Genomic DNA, 21,264 nt, shown 5'->3' with positions numbered 1-21,264 from the left:
CCATTCTAACATGGAGTAAGGTGGAAAGATGAGCCTTATCTCAAGTAAGGTGGGTCTCCTCACAAATAATACAACATTACTTCTGAAACATGAATCAAAGGCCAAGAGAACTTTTCACTGTCTTTTTGTGGAAGAAGTGGCAAAATTCTTTCATGTTTTACAATGTCACCTTTAAACAGATCAGGTTCTCCTTATTACCTTCCAAAAATACATTTAAATTCCAATTTCAGTGTGAAAAGTAACACAAAATTGTATATATAACTTATTGACAACAGGTTACTTTATCCAGCTATAAAACATCAAATGACATGAATAAATACCAACCAAATTTGTTATTTCTATATAAATCCTAGACTGTTGCTACAGAAAATTTTAGTTTGGAGAACTTGGCAAAATGCTTCCCTTAACCTTTACATTTAACTAAGTTTAATTTTTAAAGTACAATTTAGAACCCATACTGTACAGTAGCAATAATCACAAGTCTGCATGGGTTAACAAAAATCAAAAAATAGTCTTAAAACTCTTATACATTTAGGAAACAGTGTTAATGATCAGAAGTGGACTTAGTCAAGGCAAACAGATATAAGACAGGTCTTCAGTTGAGAGTGTGACCTTTCTATGTCAGATATCATGTATAAAAGACAGCATTTATTGATTATCTTGCTGGTAAACCTACACAAACTTTCAATTTATTAACTTGTACATAACACTTATATAAGGCTTAGATAGATATAGTTTTCAGATGCATACACTTACCTAGTCACACATATTGATGGTGTCGATTATATTGTTATAACCTAATTATATTGTTATAATAGTTGTTCATTTAACCATTTACAGAGTAATTATTTAAGACTTTAAAACAGGTACAAACCCTAATTTCTTTAAGACATAGTTTCCCCAAGTAATAAAACCTAATAAAAAATTATCTTGACAGATAAAAGCCAATTAATGTTTCAGCTTTTGCTTCATATCAGTACATTAAAGTCCAAATAACTTTAACTGACTGTGCTAATTTAATCACAAACACACACTTTTTGATATTTACCTTCCACAAATTTTCTGTGACTTAAACATTCACAACTTCTTTACATCCTTAGTTTTGTCCTCTTTCATCTTGAACTTTAACATAAGAATTTTACTTTTCCAGACAAAATACTTTCTCATCTGAAAACATTTATTTTACCCTCTAATTTTCCATACTAAAAGGTTTCCATAACTATACCTTTCTTTTATCTTTTTTAGTTTCAGACCCTTTGTTAAATTCATATTCTTAAACAATCCTTGTGAATTTTATCTATGCATGTAATTTTCACAACAAATTTTATCCCAGGAGAATGATCAAACAATATGGCATATACTAACATTGTGCCTTTATCTTTTTCTCTCCCAGGTGGCATTCAAAGGGTTGGAGCACAGGATATTTTTGAGCCTGACCTGCCTGCCGTATATTATCATGATGGCATCAACTTTAAGTGAGTTCCCCACTGTCAATTGTACCCAGAGTCTCCTTTTGGGCCTTTTTCTTATACTGGGAATATTTTTTTTTTCTCTTCTTTATTTTTATTTTTTTATTTTTTTTTATTGGTTGTTCAAAACATTACAAAGCTCTTGACATATCATATTTCATACATTAGATTCAAGTGGGTTATGAACTGCCATTTTTACCCCAACTACAGATTGCAGATTCACATCGGTTACACATCCACATTTTTCCATAATGCCCTATTAGTAACTGGGAATATTGATATGCAGTGGAGGAGTCACTTTCCTTCCTTTTCTTTAGGCTTCCTTGAAGATCCCTTTGCAGAGGCTACCTTCAAAACATGGCTTGGCCTTAGTTTCTTTTTCTTTTCTGGGTGCATTATTTATTCTGTTGGTTTCCCTAGGCACTTAATTTAAGGGGATACTGTTATAACAAGAATTTTTTTTGCACTGGTGATGGATAGCCAGCCCCTGGCCAAATGGGGTGCCTATTTGTGTCCCCAGTGCTGAAACCTTATGCCACATCCTTTGTGGCAGCAGCCTCAATCCTCCTTGGGCAAAAGGGGCTGGAAGGCAGGGTTGGGGCCAGGTTTTCTGCCAGTTTAGTGCTAGTATCCTTAACCACAGTGGGATGATCTGTGGCTTCCTGGGGCCAGGCTGAGAAACAGTGCTAGGAGTATCTGTAATGGCACCCCCTCCTCCACAGAAAATCTTAATTAAGCTTCTCCAGAAATCTTCAGCATAATTGATCGTATCAGCAAAACAATCTCTACAAAAGAGTTCAATGTAGTTAAGCTTCCTATTTCCTGTTGTTCTATCTTACTTAGCCACAGCCTGAATGATATCAGCACTCCAGGTACTGAACACTCTTTTACTAGTTTTTTACAACATTTATGGATTATCTAGTATTGGAACAGTATATAATAGTTTGTAAAAGTTTTCAAGCAAGTGTGTTTGCAAATGCAAAGTGTGATAAGAGAGACAGATTCTTTAACAAGGACCCTGGCCTTGGGCTGGAGCTTCACAGAGATGTGTACATAAGAGATAAGAGAAGATGTTACTTTCAAAGATAAGAGAAGATTTTACTAATTGGACTCCATGGTAACAGCTGGCAGGGGGAGCTGTCCCCTTTTCAGGCGCTGTCCTTGAAGGGTTAACTTGCCCAGAACAGTGAAAGAAAAAGCTACTTTTGTGTGAATTTCTGCAGATTGTGAACTTCTGAGCCCTCCCACTACACACTGCGTATAAAGTTCTGAAACTACCTGAAGTTGGAGTTCAGGGGGATTAATAAATTACAGTGAAAGCTTTTCCTTCTGAACCTGGCTGCAGCCAAATAAATTCTTTGGTGTCTGATCTCATCTGTTCCAACTAATGCCAGACATGGGTTTAAAAGATTTAAGTCTTTTTAACCCTTTTTTCTCATGTCCTACTGTCTTTGCACACCAGAGATTGTGCCTTTTGGCCCCTTCAGTTCCTGATGGTTCAGACCCCTTATCATGCAACTACATAAATGCATGCAAATACAGAATCTCTTTCATATACTTGACCCCTGAAAGACCAACTTTGATGTCAAGATTGTTTAATAATCCAGAAAAACTATTCAAAAGTCAGATTTTGTTATAGTAGATTGTCTTTCTCTTAGACAGGTCTCTGTGCTCAGCCAAGGTCTCTGTGTTCAAGAGACTACTGGTAAGATCAATGCAGCATGGCCCATATCTTAAAGGGCCAGTAACAGTCACAAAAACAAAAAACAGACAAGAGAGGATCACCACCAGGTGAAGTGATGCATGCCTGTAATCCCAGTAGCTCAGGAGGCTGAGGCAGGAGTTCAAAGCCAGTCTCAGCAATGGTGAGGCACTAAGCAACTCAGTGATACCTTGTCTCTAAATAAAATACAAAATAGGTCTAGGAATGTGGCTTAGTGGTTGAGTGCCCCTGAGTTTACTTCCTGGTACCAAAAAAAAAAAAAAATCACCAAAACTAGGGCTGACAGATGGGAACTTTTACAGCAGACAGATGTACACATACAAATTTCTTGCACTTACTTTTGACACTTTTTTCTTATACTTAACCTTTGACAGACCAACTCCACCTTCAAAATTGTATAATAATACAAAAAACTATTGAAAAGCCATATTGTTAAAGTAAAACATTATCTTAGGCAGGTTTATACCTGTTTTTGAGTAAGACTGAGCCTTGATATTCTTATTCAAAATGTCAAAACCTCATAATGGAGATGTGACAAGATGTCCAACAATTGGTATTTATTGAAAACATTGTATAATATGCAAAATAATGAGGTGCCTTTATATTGCATCTATAAAAATTAAGTAAAATTGGATCAAGTAGGGCTGGGGTTGTAGCTCAGTGGTAGAGAGCTTGCCTAGCACATGTGAGGCACTAGGTTCAATCCTCATCACCACATAAAAATAAACAAATCAAATAAAGGTATTGTGTCTATCTATAACTAAAAAGGATTTTTAAAAAATGGAGGGCTGGGGACATGGCTCAGTGGTTAAGCACCCCTGTATTCAACCCCTGATACCAAAAAAAATTTTTTTTTTAACTGGACTAAGTTCATAAAAAGAAGACCTGACTTCAAAATCTACAGAAGAAAACATGGACAAAAGGTTCATAATATTAGATTTAGTAATCATTTCTTGGATGCAACACCAAAAGCACAGACAACAAGCATAAAACTAGACAAATGGAACTATATGTATTTTAATGCCACCCCTCATCTTGGGTTCCAGGACTGGTATTGTACCTGGTATTTGTATTTCTATGTCAGATTTCTGAACGTGTAAAATCAGATTGCCACTTATCTCTCTTATTCTGACTGGAGATTTTTCAGGTATGCCAAGAAAATAGCATCCATTTACCAAAATGTTGGTGGTGGTATTTGTTAGCCCCAAAAGACTGGGCTAGATGCAAACTTCATGGATTGGCTGTTTATTCAGGGACCAAGTTTTATGCAGGAATGAGGTGATGCTGGTGGAGCCATTTTTCTGCTGGAAAAGGAGCCACTGGACAAGGAAAGGGATTGGGCTTATATGGGTTATACTGAGAGGTGACTTAATTAATGGGCTTGTCAGTTTGGGGCACTTAGGAATCCAGGGTCTGTCTAATTTGATGAAATGAGAGGGAGTCTGTGGTCAGTGGTCAGTTTTAAGCACTTAGGAAACTGGTTGGTGAGAATTTGAAAATTTGTTTTTACTGAGCAATATTTTAAAGAGCAGGGGCTGCTTTTGGGTCCCATCTGGGGTGCCAGATTTGTTGCTGAAAGCTCAGTCCTTTTCCCTGATGCCAATCCAATAAGGAGGACACCATTTTGAGAAAAAGGAAAAAAGAAGGTTCATTGCTTTGAAGAAGAATGGAGGGTCTGGGGTCAGCATTCATAGCTTATCTCTTTCTCTTCAGGGTCCCATTGTACTGGCACTGAGAAAGGATCTATTTGGGGAAGGATCGATACTTTGGCTTCCTTTCTAGGGATTGTTCTGTCACTGGGAAAGAATCAATGTGCTGCTTTTCTCTTCATTCCCAATTCCCAGGCTATATTATTTTGGTGTTTGTCATTTACATGGATAATAGTCTTGACAGGAAAGCAGCTCAAACTTCAAACATCCCAACAAAAGAAAATATAAAGTAAGACACATCTCATACGTGAGAACCTTATGATCTGATTCAGGGGAAAGTCAGAAATTCCTTCTTGCGTTTTATGACCTGCTTCAGGGGAGAAGGTGTGAGTGCCTTCTTGATTTTGATGTTTTCACAAATACCAAGGTACCATATTTTGAAGTAGTGTGTCCTGAACTTCCACAGTGGGCAATGGGAGGAAACAAAATAGATGAGTGTTTTATCCAACCTGCTTTATTTTCTTTAATGTAATACTTCGAAAGCTCCATAGTTTCCTCTAAATATTCCCTTTATTTGTTTCTAGTCTTTTTAAAAATGCCTAACTTATTTGCATTGTTGTCAAAAAAACATGGCCTATATGGTACCAGTTCTTTGAAATATGTTTGGGTTACCTTTGAACTATTATGAGATCATTTTTTATAAATATGTGCTTAAAATATGACTTTTCAAATTTTGAAATGGAATAGTCTACATCATTACTACATCAAGTTTGATAATTTGCTCTTCCAATATCCCATATCTTCAGTGATTTTTTTTTTTAATACCAGGAATTGAAAGAAAAGAATCTTGCTAGATTGATTAGGGCCTTGCTAACTTGCTAAGGCTGGCTTTGAACTCATGATCCTCCTGCCTCAGCCTCCTGAGCCACTGGGTTTACAGGAGTGTACCACCTCTCCTGGCCAATGATCATTCTTTTATCATCTTTTCTGTCAAATAATGAGAAAGATAGGTTTAAAATAACTCTGTTATATTTGTTAGTTCTCTTTGTAGTTCTACCAACTTTTTCTTTGAAGTTACATTATTAAATGTATAAAAGTTTATGAATATTTTCATTCCCTGGTAAATTAATCTTTTTAACATTTTTAATTTCCTTCTCTACCTCTAGAAATATTTTGTCTTACTTTGAATTAAATGTAGCTATATAACTTTCCATGTTAATATTTGGCATATCTTTTTCCTACCCTTGACTTTTTCCCTCCACATTTATTTTATGGTGCATTAAAGTTGTACATAATGGGTGGAATTCATTGTTACAAATTCATACATGCACACAATATAACAATATAATTTGGCCAGTATCCTTCTTAAGCACTTCATCCTCCCTCCCCTTTTCCCACCCCTGTCCCTTTCCTCTATTCTATTAATTTCCCTTTGTTTTCCAATTATGTGCGATCATCCCACCTTTCTTATCCTTTTTCCTCTCTAGCATCCACATATGAGAGAAAGCATATGACCTTTGATCGTCTGAGTTTGGTTTATTTTGCTTAACACAATGGTCTCAAGTTCCATCCATTTTCTTGAAGATGGCATAATTTCATTTTTTCTTTATGGTGGAATAAAACTCCACTGTGTATAGATACCACATTTTCTTCATCCATTAATCTGTGGATGGCACCTAGACTGTTTCCATGGTTTGGCTATAATGAATTATGCTGCTATAAACATGAGTATGCAAGTATTGATGCAGTACGCAGACTTTAATTCTTTATAATTAATATTGAAGAGTGGTTATAACTTGGAGATTCCATGTCTAGTCTTTTTTTTATAAGAATTTTACCTTTATTTTATTTATTTGTTTTCATGTGGTGCTAAAGATCAAACCCAGTGCCTCATCCATGCTACCCATGCCTAGTCTTGAGAATCTGACCTTTGACTTTCAAGATTTGTGTATCCTTACTGGAGCTAGAGTTTTAAAAATATTATCTGACAATATTTTTCTTTTAACTGGTAAGTTCATTCTATGTGAATATCTAATAATTATTGATAGATTTGGATTTATTATGGAAATCGTGCTTAGCTAGAGACCAAGCACCACTGAAAGGATTGGAGAACTCTGGGGGACCCAGAAAGGTAGTGCTCTGAAATTCTGGGCCCTGAGCTAGGGTTACAGGGGGCTCTTTATAGTAAATTTGACATCATTCCTTAACCATTACAACTTGAACTTCATGACCAAGGACCATGTACAGAAATTTTATAAATAGGTCACAGGTGCAGAACAAAGACAATAAAACACTTGCAAGTGTTATCATGAAGTGTCCTTTTCCAAGGCAGCAGTAGCTCAAAATGACTTGAGTTTATCTCCCTAAGAGGTATATGTCTAAGAATTAAGCCTACGAGGTTATAGTTAATTGGCATAGTGACCTAAAATTTATACTAGCAATTAAGTGATGTAGCTATATTCCTATACATTTTACAAAATAAAAGAAGAAACTTCACAGGCATCTGTTGCATCTCTAGTCTTGAAGTCTGTCACAGAGATGTTTACATATCAAGAGAGAGTTGTCAGACTTCCTAGAGACAGCTATTTACACCCCTATAGATAGGGATCCATGGTTAATTAGATTCCAGGAAGAGAGGCTGGCAGAGGGGAAGGGGAGAAATTAACCCTTTCCCAAGGCACTGATTCTCTATCATAAAGTTCTTATATTCATTTTATAATCAGGCCTGGTATTTCCACCACATCATTACTATTATTTTCTAACATACTTTCTATTTTTCCCAATTTTTCTGTTTCTGATTTGTTTGTACTTGTTTGGAAATTGCACATTCTACGTTGTCAAGTTTTACCAAGAGCCACAGAAAAACTGTGTTGAATATATCCATATAGCTTCTATGTTGTAATCCTGGAGAAATACTGTCCCGATGCAGGGACAGGTTTTTTTATTTGGTAAAATTGCTTGATGCTAAGTTACCTTAGTTTGTATGAATTGTGAAATTTTTCATATTTTTCCATGTTTTGAAATAATTCAAACAACTGTGAAAGAGAAGAGCTAGACATTAATAAAATGCAGTAAAGCCAGATTTTATTCTGTACTATTGCAATGGGGGAGAGCAGCTTCAGTAAATCAGAGCTGAACTCTGAATACAACACAGACAGCTGCAGATTTTTGGCCAACAAGCAGGGTGAGAGTGTCAGTGGATGAAAAATTACTAAGAGGAAACATCAAGTGGTAGATTCTTGCTAAAGGCAGGCCAATGACTTAATACATTAAGGGTAGTGGATGAGGAACTTGATCAGCTATCCTGAAGTGGCACCCCCTCTTCACCATGGCTGATTTTAGGACTATCAGCAAAAGAGTCCATTGTAGATAAACTTCCTATTTTCATGTCACCCTGCTTACTTGGCCACTGGCCGAGAAGATACCAGCACTCCAGGTGCTGGACACCCCCTTACTAGTTTTTCACAAAGGTATCCAGTATAGTACTTTGAAGAAATGTGCAAACAAGGCCTCTGGCCTTGAGCTGGGCTTCACAGGGATGTCTACATTTTTGAGATAAGTTACAAATGGGCCCATGGTAACAGCTGGCAGGGGGAAAAAAGAAAGGGGAGATGAAGCTCTCCCCTTCTCAGGTGTTGTCCTTGAAGAGTTAACATGCCCAGAACAGTGAAAGAAAAAAGCTGCTTTTACCTGAACTTCTGCAGACTGTGAACTTCTGAGCCCCTCCCCTTACATGCTGGGTATAAAACTCCGAAACTCCCTGAACTCGGGGTTCAGGGGATTGATTGATTACAGCAAAGGCTATACCCTCTGAACCTGGCTGCAGCCAAATAAAACTGTTTCCTGCTATCTTCGGTGCCTTGCCTCCTTTGTCCCTACAACAGTCCAGGGTGGGAGACTTAAGAGGATTCTTGCTAAAACTGGGCTTGGCAGTCCCAAGAGACCTAGTCAAAAGAGGGCTCTAGAAGACTGGGTAAAGTTTGATTCAAGACATGGGCTTTGTCTCAGCAAAGAGGCAGAAGAAATTAACAGTTATTTTTGGAAAACCAAATTTTACAAATTAAGGTGTCATTTTTCTGCACCAAAAATGCCAAACACTTCAGCAAATTCCAAAGGGGCAGATCTGATGAAACTACCTCAACGCAGGGCACACATTTAACTGAAGGATTTTACCGGATTTTTACACAGCGATAATGTTGAAATTCTCAGAGAAGCTCCTGACACTGAACTAGAGAACCGGATATAGTAGTGTTTATGGAGTATCCACCACGTACCTGGTGTGTCACTACTTTACTCCTTTGCAAAGGGTCCTCTAGGTTCCTCTCATTTCCAAGAAGGAAAAATCAGGCTTAGCCAAGGATGTCTGTCCTCACTACCATCCGACAGGATCTAAGAAGAGTTTCTTTGGGGAAGCAGGGATAAAGACATAATGCACATCCATTTCTTTCTGGGCAACCCCAACAGGCACAGGTGCCACCCTCCGTCCGCCGCACAAAGGTGGCCCCGCGCCTGCGCACTCTGACGCTAGCGTCATGGCCCGGCAGCCTTGTGGGAAATGTAGTACAACGCTTCGGGCGGGGCTGCGTCCATCGGCTGGCCGCTCCGGCTTGTTCTGCGAGAGGGTGAATGCAGTGCACCGGCGGCGGGCCTCAGAGGATCTCGAAGGAGGAGCCCAGAACTGCAGGGGGAGGCCTCTGCGGCCCGCGGGGCGGAGCCGGCAGCGGCTGGGCTCGGGGAGAGTCCTCTCCTCCACCGGGCCACTGAGCTGCAGGTGCGCCCCCTCAGGTACCCAGCAGCCAGGCCGTGGTGAGAACCCCCAGAGCTAGGAATATCCCTGACACAGACCTTCCACCTGTCCGAGGAGGGCGCCGAGGCTGGATCACAGCCCGGGAGCGGCGGGGGCGGGAGACTTGGCATGGCGTTCTGGGGTTCGAAGGGTCATTGGGGGCCTAAGGCATGGCCAGTAGCTCGGACCCCGGGTCTCTTCTCCAGGGCTTCTCCGGGCCCCGCGCATCCTAGTCCTGGAACTCGTCGCCAAGGTGAAGGGGATCTGCCCCTGGGAAGTCTCGAGGGATGCTGAACAACAGTCCGGGGTCTCCCACTCCAGCCCTTTGTGTAAACCGCAACTCAGAACACACGCAGTGGTTTCCTGATTCCAAAAAAGGGCGTAGGCGTGGGCTCCCCTTGACCCATCTCTTCAAAAGAAACTGGAAGCCAGATTTCTACTTCAGGATTTTTTTTTTTTTTTTTTTTTTTTTGAAGAATTTTTCCTGTTAAAACTTAACTGTAGGTCAACTAGAAAATTCAGATGAGCAAAAATCATTTGAGAGTTCTCAAAATCTGTACATGTGTATAAGTATATTATCACTTTGTTTTTAGAAGGAAATATGAATATTAGTATCACTTCTCCATTTACCCATTAAAAGTGAGTTATGAAATGCATTTGGCAAGGTTAAAGTGCAGGAATCTTAAGCTCCATCACTTTTTGGGTAACTGCCACTCAATGGAGATAAAGAATAAACTTTTTTAAAAAACATGCTGAAAACGTTTACTTATACCAATTTTAAAAACAGCTGAAGCTCATCGACATTTAATGAGTGTGAGGGAAAGTATGGCTGTGTCCTTAATTTTCTTTGCATCCCAATTTTTTTTAAATATATATAAGTATATTTTTATATAAATACATATAGACAATCTGGCTAGGTACGGTTTTACATTGTTGTCGCAGTCTATCAGTCTCTTCAAGTGGATATTTCTAGGTCAGTGGCACAATGTCTTTTAATACTACCTGTCTTCTTACTCTTTAACTTTCTGAGAGGTGCTAATGATAAGCTGTTTAAGTTGCATTTTGAACATTTAGGAGAATTTTTATGCAGTTTGCTTTTTTTTTTTTTTTTTTTTTTTTTTTGGTACCAGGGATTTAAACCACGGGTGCTGTACCCAGGCCTTTTTATATTTTATTTTGAGTTTTTGAGTCAGGTTCTAGCTAAGTTGCTTGGGGCCTCCCTAAGTTGTTCTGGCTGACTTCAAACTAAGTATACTCCTGCTTCAGCCTTCCCAACTGCTAGGATTACAGGCATTCACTATTTTTTGTTGTTGTTTTTGATGCTGGGCATGTAACCCAGGTCTTTACACATACTAGGCAAGCACTTTACCACTGATCTATATATCCCAAGCCTTTGTTTTATTTTTAAATTTTCTGATATACAAGCACATATTTCCTAACTGAGCAGAGATGTTACATATTCATATCAAACATAAAACAATTCCTTCATGTTTGGGTCTTTAACATCATTATTAGGGAGCCTCATCTGTACTTTGTTCTAATACTTTTGTGTCATTACACATGTACATCTTAAGTTTTTCCCAAATGGAAAGTCCTTTTGAATAATTTTCTTCACTAATGTGAAATGCCACATTTTTCATATCCTGAATTTTTTATGGTGCTCTACCACTGAGTTATACTTTCAGCCCCTGAATTCTTATGTGTACATTTTTTACGAATCATCTATATTGGAAAGACTTCAAATTGTTCCATTGGTCCTTTCCCCTGTTAGATAATAATATTCATTAGGGCACAGAGTTTATCTATTTTACGTACAGTTGTTCTCACAGCTTAAAATGGTGAGCCCCTTATACAGTTGATAGTTTGGTGAATGAGTGTTCTGCCTATTTGGTAATACTGTGTTCCAATAACTAAAAGTTCTGGTTGGGCAAACTGTCATCAGTGTTCTATTTTATTTTAAAATATTTAATTGACTATATGAGGTTCAGGTGAAGTGTACAGTCAGTACATGTATACAGTGTACAATGATCAAATCAGAATAATTAGCATATCCATGACCTCAAATACATATCAAAAATTTGTGTTGGGAACACTTAAAATCCTTTCTTGTAGGTATTTTGGAGTATATGTCAAATTATTATTAACTCTAGTCACCATACTGTACTATAGAATATTAAAACATATTCCTCCTGTGTAACTGTATTTTTATACCTTATAGTCAACCTGTCTCTGTTCTTTTCTCCCCTCCTCTCTTCTGTACTTCTGTGAGACCAACTTACTTAGTCTCCACATATGAATGTGAACATGAGGAATTTGTCTTTGTGTTAGCTTTTTGTCAGTGTGACAAATACCTGAGAAAAACAACTTTGAGGAGGAAAACTTTATTTTGGCTCTCAATTTCATAGGTCCATGGTCAGCCCCATTGCTTTGAACCTAAATGGAAGTAGAAACCTTGGGAGAAGGACATAGCAGAGGAAAGCTGCCACCTGGTGGCAGCCAGGAAACAAGAAGAAAGGAGGAAGGGACCGGGGACAAGATACACTCTGCCAGGGCACATCCTCAGTGACCTACTTCTTACAACTAGCCCCCATTCCTACAGTTTCTACCACCTCCCAATAATGCCATCAAATTATTAATCCACTAATCCATTGATGAGATTAGGGCCCTCTTGATCCAGTCACCTCCCAAGAGCCCTATCTCTGAACACTGCTGTACTGAGGGCCATGCCTTCAACACAGGAGCTTTGGGGAATATTTCATATCCAAACCATAATAGTGTTTATCAGTATTTTTTTGTTGTTGTTTTGGTACTAGGAATTGAATCCAGGTGTGTGCATAACCACTGAGCTATATCCCCAGCACTTTTTTTTTTTTTTTTTAGAGACAGGGTCTTGCTAAGTTGCTTAGGGCCTTGCTAAATTGCTGAGGCTGGCTTTGAACTCATGATCCTCCTGTTTCAAGCTGGATTACAGGCATGTGCCACACTATGCACCCGGCTTCATCAGTATTCTTTTTAAAATATTTTTCTTTCTGTTGTACAAAACAATTTGCATAATTAACTTCAAAATATTGTTACTCCATTTTAGCTTAATTAGGAGTATAAGTTCAAAAATTCATTTCATGGAAGTGACAACTTAGAATACTGTGACATCCTATCCAGGAATTCAGTATGTATATCTATGTTCATCTTTCTTTATATATCTAAATAAACTTAATAGAGCAAACTACAAATAAAAATTGTAATTTTCTCTATGTAGATTCCTTACACTCCTATTTATCTGTAGGTACTTTGTTTGTTGTTGCAGGAGTACAGTTTCTCATGATTTCCTGTCCTTCCCTCAGCTCCACATTCCCTAGGAAGGACCCCACAGGAAGGAAGAAGGCGATGGCTGCAGGGCCTCTGCCTTTGGAAGCTCAGGTGACACATCTTTTTCTCTCAAATCTCTTCCTTATTCTCATACTGTGTGTGGGATTCATTACACAGGACAAAGCTATTGCCGATCAGAATGTTGAGGAGTTTTTGCAAAGCCTCCCTCAGTGTCCCTCTGTTCTCAGGCCACTGATACCCTGGCCTGCTGGGTTCTTGATGGTGTTCAAGGATCAGAAAAGGAACAAAAATCATAGAGAAATGGTCCTTGTGTTTATAGGGCTTATGGGCTCTCAGGTATTATAAAAGAGGACACATCTGTACAGGATACAATTATAAGGATTAAACATGAAAATAATGATAAGATCAAGTATGGTTATGTTCCCAGATTATTGGTGTTCCAGAGTCTGGAGAAGAGAAATATCAGGGTAGAGATTAGGAGAAGTAGGGGGTGTTTGCCCATCTAAAGGGTTGAAAATGGATAAATGTTGAGGATTTGCTATATAACGGAGTTGGAGTGTCCAATATTAAATCCTGACCCTACTATTTAATATCTGCATTGCCTTAGGCAAGTGACTTGACTTCCTTAAAGCATCACTTCTTCATATTGATGACAGAAATAACAGCATTAACTGAATTTCTGCCATACATCTGGCATTGTTAAGAATTACCTATGGCTCATCTCATTTACTTCATCGGTTTTCTCAAAGCTCAAATAAGATAATGCAAGTGAAAAGAGCCTTAGCTTGGTTCCTGTAATGTTGAAGGTATTTGGTAATTGCTAGGCATCCTTAGTATTAGTCCAGCCAAGAACTTGGTAGTTTAGAGTTTCACTGGTGGGGTGAGGGTAGCAGTCACTGATAGTGAGACATGCTTGACTGGCATAGAGGGAATCCAATGCCCTATTTGGAGTCAAGTGGAAAGAGGAGCTTGCATGTATGTTGACCTGGCAGGCCTGGGGATGGAAGAGGTACCTGGGAGATCAGTCTGAGGAATTTTGTTAAGAGACTTGGCATGATAAAAGTTTTTCTAGCCAGGCGAGGTGGTGCATGCCTATAAATCCAACAGCTTGGGAGGCTCAGGCAGGAGGATCGTGAATTCGGAGCCAGCCTCAGCAACTTAACGAGGTCTTAAAGCAACTCAGTGAGACCCCATCTCTAAATAAAAAATAAAAAAGGGTTGGGGAAGTGCTCACTGGTTAAGCACCACTGGGTTCAATCTTTGATACCAAAAAAAATAAAAATAAAAATGAAAAATTTTGTAGGAAAAAAAGCAGTGTTAATCAGAAAGAGGAAACCATGAAATTGAAATCAGAAGTGAGGAGCCCTGACTTATTACTTGAAATTAGAACCTGCTAGTTTTCCTGGAATCTGTAGTTGTTGCTTTTGTGGTAGAGCACTTGCCTAGCCCATGTGCAAGGCCCTGGGTTCAATCCCCAGCACCATGGAAAACAAACAAAAACCATAAAGCAATAATGAATATTAGAGAAGGGAGTTTTCTAGAAGAGGGGAATGTTTATGTGGGTCATCTGGAAGATTCTGGTTAATGAAGATTGTAATTTGGTTATCAGTAGCCTGGATTTGATTTGCTGTTTAATGTTAATTAAGGGTGGCACACGCTTGTAGTTCCAGCAGCTTAGGAAGCTGAGACAGGAAGATGCTGAGTTCAAAGCCATCCTCAGCAACTTAGCAAGGCCCTGAGCAACTCAGCAATAAAATATAAAAAATGGCTGGGAATGTTGCTCAGTGATTAAGCAACCCTGGGTTCAATCCCTGCTACCAAAATAATAGTAGTAGTAATAATAATAATGTTACTTGAAATTTTTCAGTGTTAAAATTTTAAATCCACTTTTTTGAGATATAATGAATATAAAATAACCCACTTAAAGCATTAAATTATTTGGCTGCGACAAATATATGTACTAACATAACCACTATCCCAATCAAGATGTAGAACATTTTCATTGCCCCAGAAAGTATACTCATGTCCCCTTCTGGTTGTGAAGCTTTCAAGACTAAGAGGTCTCTGAAAATAAAGTATTTGAGCTATACAGATTCTAGCCAAAAGGTGAAGGATGGGTCCTGGGACAATCCTAGGCCACCAGCAGCATGGCCAGATATCAGGTAGAAGAATGTCCATTTCATTTATAATGAAATTTTTGGGAGAAGAAACATAAATCATTTACATCGAGCCTATAGTAAATAGAGCCCTATATGAGGGGGTGGCAAAGTCCTGGGATAGGTTAGTCCATAAAGAGAAGTTTTTGCTATTTCTCGTTTGGTTGGTTTCAAAAGCAGAATGAGGTATAGCCTTGATGGGTAATTTTCAGCATATAGTCAAGGAATGTGGAGCATTTGTTGTTCTTTTGTTGTTGTTGTTGTTGTTGTTGACTTACCTTGAAGCTATGGGTTGGTGTAGCCTTATCTTATCTTATTCTTCCCTCTATTAGGTCTGTAACTTAATTTAGAACATGTCAGAACTCTTCTCTTATCATAGTCCATATCACCCATCCCAGGAAACCACTGCTTGATTTCTATTATTATAGTTTAGTCATGTCTTTTCTAGAACTTCACACAAATGAAACCATACCAGGAGATACACTTTTGTGCTGGCTTTTTTTGCTTAACACACTGTTTTTCAGATATATCCACACATACTGTTGTGTGTAGCAGTAGTTCCTTCCTTTTTATATCTAATAGTTTATTGAATGTACCAAATTTTGTTCATCCATTCACTCATCATAAACATTTTGTTTTCTGTTTTTAGTTATTATGAATAAAGCTATAACAAGCACTCATGTATAAGTCTTTGTGTGACTATATGCTTTCATTTCTCTTAGATAAATACATGGATACATGGAGTGAAATTGCTGGCTCAAGTGTATGTTTGACTTTATAGGAGTCAGTTGTTTTCCAAAGTGTATGTACCATTTTAAATATTCACAAGCAGGATCTGAGAATTCTAGTTGCTCAGCATCCTCTGCCATGCTTGATATATCATATTCCTGGGCCTCCTGTAACAAAGCACTACAAACTGGTGGTTCAAAACAACAGAAATTGATTGTCTCACAGTTTTGGAGGCCAGAAGTCCAAAATCAAGGCAATTTCAGGGCTATACCCTTTCTCTGAAAACTGTGGGAATATCCTTCCTTGCCCTTTCCTAACTTCCTTCTGATGGTTTGCTGCAGTCATTGTGTTCATTGGCTTATAGCTACATAACTCCAGTCTTTACCTTCTTTGTCACATGGTATTCTCCTTGCGTGTTGATGTCTTCAAATGACATTTTCTCATAAGGACACCAGTCATATTGGAGTAGGGGCCCACCCTTCTCCATTATGACCACATCTTAACTAGTTAAATTTGCAGTGACCTTATTTTCACATAGGGTCACATTCTGAGGTACTAAGAATTAGGACTTTAATTTATCTTTTATGAAGGATGCAGTTCAACCTGTAACACATTGTATTTTAGCTATTCCCAAGGATAGAAAATGCTATCTCATTTTTGTTTGTGTGGGTTTTTTTTTTATTTTAATTTTTGTTTTTGAAGCAGGTTTTTTAATGTAGCCTAGGCTGGCCTCAAACTCAGTGGGTTCAAGTGTTCCACCTATCTCTGCCTCTTAAGTAGCTGGGATTTCAGGTGCACACCACTATGTCCAACTTTATCTCACGGTTTAAAAAAAAGGAACCTTTTATTTTGAAACTTTTCAGATGGGAAAACTTGTTGCAAAAATAATAAAAATAATTTTTAGGATAACTTTCACCTGGACTAACATTTTACCATATTTGTTTTCATTCTCTCTCTTCCCTTATATGAGTGTGTGTGTGTGTGTATGTGTGTGTGTTTCTGAACCATTTGAGAAAAAGTCATAGACATGATTTAACTCCAAAGTATTTCACTATGTGTTTCCTAAAACTAAGGCCATTATCTTACATAATAAAAATACACTTATCAAAATCAGGAAACTTACACTGATTACAACATTATTAGCTAATCTGCAAACATTACTGTATTTTGCCACCTTTCCCAAAATATTCTTTACCTAGGCCAGAATCACAAATTGCATTAGATTGTCATATCTCCTTAATTTTCCTTAATTTGGAATAGTCTTTGTACTTGATGACGCCTTTTTTTTGGTATTGGGGATTGAACTCAGGGGCACTAAACCACTGAGCCACATCACCAGCCCTATTTTTGTATTTTATTTAGAGACAGAGTCTCACTGAATTGCTTAGTGCCTTGCTTTTGCAGATGCTGGTTTTGACTCATGACCCTTCTATCTCAGCCACCTGAGCCCCTGGGATTGCAAGCATCTGCCACTACACCCAGCAACTTTGACACTTTTCAAGAATACATGCCAATTATTTTGTAGAATGCTTCTCAGTTTGGGTTTATTTTATATTTGCTCATGATTTCAGATTTTAGGTTTTTTTAATTGAAATCTGAATGGCTGATATATTCACATGTATATTCAGATGTTGAAAAATGTAAGTTAGCCAGGCATGGTAGCCTAGGCCTATAATCCTAGCCACTCAGGAGGTTGAGGCAGAAGGATTACAAGTTCAAGACAAGCCTGGGCAATTTAGTGAGACTCTGTTTCAAAATAAAATTAGAATGGCTGGGTTTATTAGCTCAGTGCTTTTATACATGTATGAGGCCCTTGATTCAATCCTTAGTACCACACAAAGAAAAAAACCAATATATATTAATGAGCACTTAAAAAAAATCTCTGCTTTCTCCCCTTGATCTGAGCCTCCTAGGGATCCCTTCTTGTACAAAGGCAATGATGATAATTTCTTATGGAGGCTTCCAGAAGAAACAACAAAAATCCATATGTATATATACTTTCCCTAATTTTTTATACAGTTGATAAAAGTTAATATTTACTCAGGATTCTACACCCCATGTCTTATTTTTTGTTTTTGTACTTTACAATATATCTTGGAAATTGTCCGTATCAATATGTAAAGGGCTTCTGTCTTCCATTGTGCAAGTGAATCATAGTTTACTTAATCAGCTTCCATTAATGGACATTGGCCTAGATTCTTAATATCAACTGGCTATAGGTAGTTCTTCACTTTTGCTACTCCTTCTCTGAATGACTAATGACTTGGAGCTATACAGGAGATAATGGGAAATGAGTGATTAAAATGCCAAGAAATAAAAAGTGTCAACTAGCTATTATTATAGATACCACACACTTGGTTATGTGTTCCTTCATTTAATAGGTATTAAATATTTACAGTGTTTTAGTTCCTCTATTAAGGGATAGAGAATAGAGAACAAGGCTGCAATGGACTTACAAATTTGAAATGCCTTTTTCAATTGAAGCTGGTCTCTATAAGATAAACAATTCACATTCTAGGTCAATCCTGTTGCACATAATTTCCTCTAATAAGTGGGATTCCCAATGTATTGTAAGGCCAGCACACTCTCTTGACATCTTTAGGTCTCATGGTCTGGGGAGTTAGGCCATGAGACCCAGTGGCAAGTTTCCCTGCTCTCACCATATATGCCTTCACTCAGCAGGAAAGGCTGTCTTCCAATTATCTCCACCATCAGCTTGACCAGATGTATTCTGCCTAGTGCTCCACCTAACCATTTTACCTCCCTGTCAGCCTGTGAAATTGTTCAGATAAGCCAGTCATATCATTCCACAGTAACCATGGGTTACTTCTTGTCACTACAAAGCCTGCTTCTCACAGTCCTGCTGGTTCACTCTGTTTCTGAGTGAAACCCTTGTGTGACCCTGCATAGTGTGTGAGGTCTTCCTTCCTGGTCTATGACTCGATGTGATAAATAAATTATTGTACATCTCATGTATCTAATGTCATATGTTTCGTTATCTTGTAATGAATAGGGCAGGAAATCCTTTCTTCACCAATGATCTAAATAGGAAGTGATCAGAACGTCATCACCTCTTCTCCAGTAGAAATCTAGAGCAGCTTTTACTACCTTTCCCTGTATTAGTCTGCTTTCTGTTACTATAACAAAATAAACATGGTTGGGTCTTTATTAACAAAAGAGGCTTATTTAGTTAATAGGTTTAGAGATTCAGAGGCATGACACTGGCTTCTAGTTGATTCTGGTAAAGGCTTAATGGCAGATGGTATCACAGAGGTGAAAGGGCATGGAAAAGGAGATCATGTGGCAATATAGGAAGTCAAGAGAGTAGGGAGGTACTAGTAACAACCTCCCACTATGCCCCACCCCACAAATGCTCACCCTCTTAATGCTGCCATCCTGGGGACCAAGTTTCTTACACAATCTTTGGAGACACACCCCCTCCAAGTCCAAACCTTAGCATTCTATTATACCAACTCTTCCTGTTCTTGACTCACAAACCACTTTCTATGTTATATTTATCTCTGATAATATCTCGTAATAATATCTGTTTTCATTGCAGATGTTGTTTTAATGTCAGAAGGTAGCATGTTTTTCTCACACAGATCTCTATCGTAGCCCTTTTCCTCCTAGTGTACTTGGTATTTCATGGCCCTCAGAGGGTTTTACTGGCATAATCCCTTGTTGAGGAGGAATTTATAGTTTCAGGAATCAGTGACATTCAAGGATGTGTCTGTGGATTTCACTTGGGAGGAGTGGATGCACCTAGATTCTGCTCAGAGGAACTTGTATGGGAAGGTGATGCTGGAGAACTACAGGAACCTGGTCTCACTGGGTAAGGACTTCTCCTTGTAATTCAAGACCTACCTCTTGACACCTTTTCCCCCCAATCCTGTACAACGTCTGAAATTTGTGAATTTGGACTGGAAATCCTAGCTTTTATAGGGCATTGTCTTAGGATATTTGCTCGGTGTCCCCTCTTTCAAGGTGAACGGTCTTTTCTATAGAGAGTGGAAAATGGGAAATTTCATAAGCTACATCTTCCTTTGTTTCAGAAATGTTGACAAGGAAGGGATCAGAACAATACTGGGATTGGTTTTTAGACTCAGTTCAAAACCCAAACTTGTTCTCTTTCCTCCCTTGCAGGGCATCAGCTTTCCAAACCTCTTGTGATCTCCCAGCTGGAACAAGAAGAGTTGAATCTGAAGAACAAAGAACTCCCAGGGTGTGCTTCTCCAGGTAAGTGTCAGGGTTTATTATGTGAGACATACCTGAGTGTATTTCAATGGGGAGAAATCACTTCAGGGAGCCTTGGGTCTGGAGAGGCTAGTGGCAATTGATATATATTCTGAGGACACCTCGGATTACTGATGGGGCACATTCTTCTAGCTCTTGCCTGCATCCTTATATTGGAGGGAAGTCATACATTACAAGGATTAAACGAGTCACTACATTTGTATAACTTGTTCATCTCCTAGAACAAACTAAGTATTCAGTAAATGTTAGAAGTCTCTTCTATCTTCATCTGGACTTTGAATTGAATCTCTATCATTCTATCTCCTCTGAATAATGTGTCTCCTCTTATTGTCTTTCATGAATTTTTCTTCCAAGTTGTAACTTATATCCCTAAATTCCCTTCCCTTACTATTTAACATTTGGAAGCTTTATTCACATTTAAAGGTATCCAACATTCTTCTTCCTCTACCTCAGATAGGTGTTTTTTAGTCTATGTTTAAAACATGAAAAATGACTGTAGCTTCATTTTAATTTTTATCAGTCTTCCATTGTATATATTTTGGTTTTCATTCCTGAATTTTTTTAATATTTATTTTTTTAGTTGTAGTTTGACACAATACCTTTATTTTATTTATTCATATTTATGTGGTGCTGAGGATCGAACCCAGGGTTTCGCACATGCTAGGCTAGTGCTCTACCACTGACAGCCACAACCCTCATTCCCCAATATTTTAATCTGCATTCACTACCCATCCAATTGCATTTTCCTTTTAATGTTTAATGCTTCTTAATCTTTATTTCCTGGTCATATCACCAAAAGTTCTTTTTTTAGATTTCATCACTGGCTTATTTCTGCAGAAATGCATTTCAGATCTTTATTTTCCTTATGTTATGTAAAAGTATCTTATCTTTTCTTTTTTTGGTCATGATGTTGAGGATTGAACCAAAGCCTCAGAACCCTGCATGCTAGTGATACCTGTCCAGTGTAGATTGGGAACCTGCTATTGACGATTAAATACCTGAGGAATGCCAAGGCAAGCATAGAAAGCAAGTTTTATTTAAGAAAGTGATAGAGGACAGACTTCCCCGATGAGGAGGGGGCTTCAGAGCTGAAAACCTGTGGGAGGGGGTACAACTTGTTTTCTTAATTATTGTCTTTAATTATTGTCTTCTCTTTTTTCCCCATATATGT

The 21,264-nt window shown here is 38.3% G+C and overlaps 1 protein-coding gene and 1 long non-coding RNA gene across 2 annotated transcripts in view; one reads left to right on the top strand and one right to left on the bottom strand.

The window, feature by feature from the left end:
- Window positions 1-9,317, bottom strand: part of LOC114106412 (uncharacterized) — a 43,859-nt gene extending 34,542 nt beyond the window's left edge. The window contains exon 1 of the long non-coding RNA XR_011707563.1: window positions 9,116-9,317. This is a non-coding gene — a long non-coding RNA (uncharacterized lncRNA). The remainder of the gene's footprint in view (window positions 1-9,115) is intronic.
- Window positions 1-21,264, top strand: part of LOC114106410 (zinc finger protein ZFP2) — a 60,151-nt gene that overhangs the window by 25,469 nt on the left and 13,418 nt on the right. The window lies entirely within an intron of this gene.

Source organism: Marmota flaviventris, chromosome 5, assembly GCF_047511675.1.
Source record: "Marmota flaviventris isolate mMarFla1 chromosome 5, mMarFla1.hap1, whole genome shotgun sequence".
NCBI classification, from domain to species: domain Eukaryota; kingdom Metazoa; phylum Chordata; class Mammalia; order Rodentia; family Sciuridae; genus Marmota; species Marmota flaviventris.
The sequence above is the reverse complement of the archived record's forward strand: the minus strand, read 5'-3'. Positions and strand labels throughout refer to the sequence as shown.